Source organism: Mus musculus, chromosome 14 (assembly GCF_000001635.26).
Source record: "Mus musculus strain C57BL/6J chromosome 14, GRCm38.p6 C57BL/6J".
NCBI classification, from domain to species: Eukaryota; Metazoa; Chordata; class Mammalia; order Rodentia; family Muridae; genus Mus; species Mus musculus.
In genome coordinates this window covers 75,596,023-75,602,022 of record NC_000080.6, presented here as the reverse complement: position 1 = coordinate 75,602,022, position 6,000 = coordinate 75,596,023, and positions in this window count along the sequence as shown.

Below are 6,000 nucleotides of genomic sequence, written 5' to 3'. Positions count from 1 at the left end.
GGCCTTCAGGAAGAGCAGAAGGCAAGAGTAAGCCAGAAAGAAGAGGAAGAGGAGAAGGGTGAGAAGGAGGAGGAGGAGGAAGAGGAGGAGGAAGGTGAGGAGGACCAGGAGAGAGGAGCTGGTGAGAATGAAAGAAGGGAATGGAAAGGATAAAGAAGGCAAAGAAGAAGGCTTGGGTGGAGTCCTGCCTTGAAGAAAGCTGCTTAAGAGGAGGGCAAAGGAGACCTCAAGTGGTAATAGGCAGAAAATGGAGCATTGAGATGAGCCACCTCTAACCAATGGGATTCAGGCGGGAAGACTGTGGAAGCATTTGGAAGTTTGGGCTGGAAGTGCTCAGAGTTTAATGTGCTGGTGTGGGAACTTGTGAGATGAGAATATTGAAGTGAAAGCAGATGATGGAGGCCTGGGTTGTGAAGTTTCATAGGGAAATAAAGACTTTATCTGGACCATTTATGTGATATTTTGGATTAAAAATTTATGGAGATGAACCCTTTGCTTTACTGAGATTATTGATACTGGTTGACTGGGACTGATTAATCAGCTGTAGTGACTGAGGGGTCAAGATCATTAGGATGAGATCTTTTGAGTTGTAGTTCCACAGGGTAGCACACAGTATCTGTGGTGATGCTGGTGGTGGGACACACCTCTATCTGGCAACCAAACTTGGCAATGTCTAATTGTCTCCCATATGGTACTAGTTTTAGCTGCATGGACACTGTAGGGTGAATGGGTCATGACGAGAAGCTGTGGCTTGGCATGTGTGGCAGAGTTGGAGTTCCCAAAGAGGACACTGGTGAAGGTGTGGCCTCAGTTGTAGGGGAGATCCCAGAGTATTAGGAATCATGAGATGACCACCAAGGACAGTGACTTGTGTGGAGTGGAGATATCTTGAGCCTGAGAGACAGGTTACCTGTGCTGCAGATGGCTGATCCAGAGAGGTAAGAGTGCCCAAGGCTTCCAGGACAGCCAGGACTATACAGAGAAACCCTGTCTCGAAAAAACCAAAAAAAAAAAAAAAAAAAAAAAGAGTGCCCAAGGCTTTTGGGTCTTAAATGATAATAGGTCCTAGACATTGGATACTGAGCCATTTACTCTGTTGGATTTTGGGTTTGCTTTTATTTTTATATGATTCTGGCTGTGTCCTTGTTCTTCCCTCTTGGAATTAAAATAACAACAATAACTTGTTTTTTATTTTATGGGAGCCCCGGTTAAGATCTTAGCTAGTTTAAAGAAATATTGAATTTCTAAGTGATGCATTTTTCGTAAGACTATGAGACTTTAAACATTAAACAGTTTACACTGTGATAATAACATGAGGTTTGGGGAATAGAGGAAAAGTTTAAAATGTTTTAATGCTTTAATAGTGATGCCCATTTGTGTCTGGTTGACAAGGATTATCGTAGTTACTACTGTAGTGCTGTGAAGAGACACCATGATCAAGGCAACTCTTATAAAAGAAAGCATTTAATTGGGGCTGATTTATAGTTTCAGAGGTTCAGTCCATTATCATCACAATGGGGAGCAGGTTGGCATGGCACTGGAGCAGTAGCTAAGAACTTTATAACCTGATCCACAGGTAGCAGGCACACACACACAGAGACACACAGACACAGACACAGAGACACAGACACAGACACAGACACACACACACACACACACACACACAGGGTGGTCTGGTTTGGGCTTTTGAAACTGTAAAGCCATCCCCAGGAACATACCTCTTCCAACAAGGCCACACCTCCTAATCCTTCCAAATCAACTGTGAACTAAGCAAGCAAATACATGAGCCTATGGGGGAAGGGGGCATCCAAACCACCATGGAGCCAATCGTGCTCCTCCCTCCCTCCCTCCCTCCCTCCCTCCCTCCCTCCCTCCCTCCCTCCATCTCTTCTTCTTTAAAAAAAAAATCAATTCTCTACAAAGTATAATTACTGGGGAAGGGAACGTTAAGCCATGGCCTCTATCAGATTGTTCTGTGTGCTTTCTGTGGGGTATTTTCTTGACTGGTAAGGGAGAGCCCAGGCCACTGTGGGAGATGCCACTCTTAGGCAGGCAATCCTGGGTTGTATAAGGAAGCAAGCTAAGAAAAGCCATGGGAAGTGAGCAACACTCTTCTACAATCCCTGACTCCATTTCTGCCTGAGTTACTGTCCCGACTTCCTGAACAATTCACTGTGATCAGGAGGCGTAGACCAAATAACCCCTTTCCTCCCAAGTTGATTTTGGTCATAGTGTTTATCACAGAAACAGCAAACCAGGACCATGGTACACCCACTGTATAAGTAATGGTATACCTACCATGTTTTCTATGCCTTTCTCCATAGGGGGAAGACACGAGAGGTCAAAGCATAAACCCGATGTCACCTCTGGCTACTGGGTCAGAGCCTCAGTTTGTGTGACTTTCTGGAGGAACAGCCTTCTTGCTATTGGACTATCCCCGTATCAGACAGGCCTTCAGTCAGCCACGGGCCTTCAGTCAGCCACGGGCCTTCAGTCAGCCACGGGCCTTCAGTCAGCCATGGGCCTTCAGTCAGCCACGGGCCTTCAGTCAGCCACGGGCCTTCCAACCCTGAGGAGTCTCAGGTGCATGTTTACCTTTTACCTCTATTCAGCTTGTTTAGATCAGAAACCCACAAGGCTGTGCTCTGTGTAGTGCCTACTGACCGCGATGCTTGTGGAAGATGGGTGATTGATGGTTATGTTAATCAGAGTAATAGGCATTTGGCACACAATCCCACGTCATGGGCAACTGTAAATGCAGTGACTGGGATGGGCCAGGTTAGATGTTTCTTTAAAAATAAAAGTGAAAAATCAAGCCATCAAGTGAGCATACAAGGAGGCCCTCACACAGGCTGTGGAAACAACGCTTTGTTGACAGTTTACAACAGAAGCACCAATTGTATGTCGGCCGGTAACATTTGAGTCAAAGGGATAGAAGCACATTTTGTATAAGGGGGCCCCTTCCAGGCTTAGTTCATTGGTAACATTAATTCTTCCTGGTGACAAAACACTGTCCACATCCAGTGGTGTGCAGATGCATCTCTTGGGTATGTGCATGAGGGGAAATGGAATTATGTTTTTCAGGCAGTACAGGAATCACCCACTTGAAACTGCAAGTATTGGTGAGAGTGGGGAAAGGTTACATAATGGAGGGGCCATGCAAAACAGTGAAGAGGTGCCCCCCAAATTAAAAATGGAATTACCGTGTCATTGAGCAATTCTACGTCTGGACATGTATCCAAATAATTCAGAGCAGACTCTTAGAGAGATGTTTGTACACTCAAGTTCCCGGCATTATTTCCAGTAGCCAAGGGACAGATGCTACCCAAAAAATATCTGCTTATCATGAAAAGGTGATCCAGCTTTTTTTTAAAATATTTTTTATTATGTATTTTCCTCAATTACATTTCCAATGCTATCCCAAAAGCCTCCCCCCCCCCCCACTTCCCAACCCACCCATTCCCATTTTTTGGCCCTGGCGTTCCCCTGTACTGGGGCATATAAAGTTTGCGTGTCCAATGGACCTCTCCTTCCAGTGATGGCCGACTAGGCCATCTTTTGATACATATGCAGCTAGAGTCCAGAGCTCCGGGGTACTGGTTAGTTCATAATGTTGCACCTACAGGGTTGCAGATCTCTGTAGCTCCTTGGATACTTTCTCTAGCTCCTCCATTGGGGGCCCTGTGATCCATCCAATAGCTGACTGTGAGAATCCACTTATGTGTTTGCTAGGCAAACACAAGAGACAGCTATATCAGGGTCCTTGCAGCAAACACTTGCTAGTGTATGCAATGGTGTCATCGTTTGGAGGCTAATTATGGGATGGATCCCCGGGTATGGCAGTCTCTAGATGGTCCATCCTTTTGTCTCAGCTCCAAACTTTGTCTCTGTAACTCCTTCCATGGGTGATTGTTTCCAATTCTAAGAAGTGGCAAGGTGTCCACACTTTGGTCTTCGGTCTTCTCCAGTTTCATGTGTTTTGCAAATTGTATCTTATATCTCGCTATACTAAGTTTCTGGGCTAATATCCACTTATCAGTGAGTACATATCATTTGAGTTCTTTTGTGATTGTGTTACCTCACTCAGGATGATGCCCTCCAGGTCCAATCATTTGCCTAGGAATTTCATAAATTCATTCTTTTTAATAGCTGAGTAGTACTCCATTGTGTAAATGTACCACATTTTTTGTATCCATTCCTCTGTTGAGGGGCATCTGGGTTCTTTCCAGCTTCTGGCTATTATAAATAAGGCTGCTATGAACATAGTGGAGCATGTGTTCTTCTTACCGGTTGGAACATCTTCTGGATATATACCCAGGAGAGGTATTGCTGGATCCTCCGGTAGTACTATGTCCAATTTTCTGAGGAACTGCCAGACTGATTTCCAGAGTGGTTGTACAAGCTTGCAATCCCACCAACAAGATCCAGCTTTTAAAAGAAGGAAATCTTGACATTTGTCTCAAGTTGGGTAAACTTTGTCATGAAAGGACCAATACTCTGTAATATCACTCTATAAGATATCTAATTGTGCTGGATAATTTATTGAGATTTTTTGTTTGTTTTTCTATTTGATGCAAGCTAGTTATCTAAGAAAACAGAAACACAATTGAGGCAGGCCCCTGGGAGAGCTGCGGGGCTGAGTGGTTATTGATGGGTGACAGCCCAGATCACTGCAGATGGGGCCATCCCTGGCTTGGTGATCATGGATGCTATAAGAAAGCAGGCTGAGCAAGCTATGAAAACAAGCCAGTAAGCAGCACCCCTCCATGGCCCCTGCCTTCTTGCCCTGGCTTCCTTCAGAGATAAAGGCTTCACCTGGAAGAGTAAGGTGGAGTTAACCCTTTCCTCCCCAAGTTGCTTTTGGTCACAGTGTTTTATTGTAGCAGTTGAAACCCTAACTAAGACATTAATGTAGTTGAAATCATAGAATCGGGAAATGGGGAATGTGCTTACTAAGCACTGAAAGGAATGGGAGGGGGGAGAACTAGTGGTTAATAGAAGCCATAGTTTTCTCAGATGAGAGACTTCTTGACTGTTCTTACATAACAATGTGAATATACTCAAAACTATTGGACTATATGCTTTAAAATGGCAATGGCAGCAAAGCCAGCAGTGTGGTTCATAACCACAATTTTAAAATTACATAAGCAAGCCTAGTGGCTCAGTGGGTTTGCAACCATGAGGAACTGAATTTGATCTTCCAACACATGTTAAAAAAAATCCTTTGTGATTGGGTTACCTCACTCAGGTTGATGCCCTCCAGGTCCATCCATTTGCCTAGGTATTTCATAAAATTCATTCTTTTTAATAGCTGAGTAATATTCCATTGTGTAAATGTACCACATTTTCTGTATCCATTCCTCTGTTGAGGGACATCTGGGTTCTTTCCAGCTTCTGGCTATTATAAATAAGGCTGCTATGAACATAGTGGAGCATGTGTCCTTCTTACCAGTTGAAACATCTTCTGGATGTATGCCCAGGAGAGGTATTGCGGGATCCTCTGGTTGTACTATGTCCAATTTTTCTGAGGAACCACCAGACTGATTTCCAGAGTGGTTGTACAAGCTTGCAATCCTACCAACAATGGAGGAGTGTTCCTCTTTCTCCACATCCTTGCCAGCATCTGCTGTCACCTGAATTTTTGATCTTAGCCATTCTGACTGGTGTGAGGTGGAATCTCAGGGTTGTTTTGATTTGCATTTCCCTGATGATTAAGGATGCTGAACATTTTTTCAGGTGCTTCTCAGCCATTCGGTATTCCTCAGGTGAGAATTCTTTGTTTAGCTCTGAGCCCCATTTTTAAATGGGGTTATTTGATTTCCTGGAGTCCACCTTCTTGAGTTCTTTATATATATATTGGATATTAGTCCCCTACCTGATTTAGGATTGGTAAAGATTCTTTCCCAATCTGTTGGTGGCCTTTTTGTCTTATTGACAGTGTCTTTTGCCTTACAGAAGCTTTGCAATTTTATGAGGTCCCATTTGTTGATTCTCGATCTT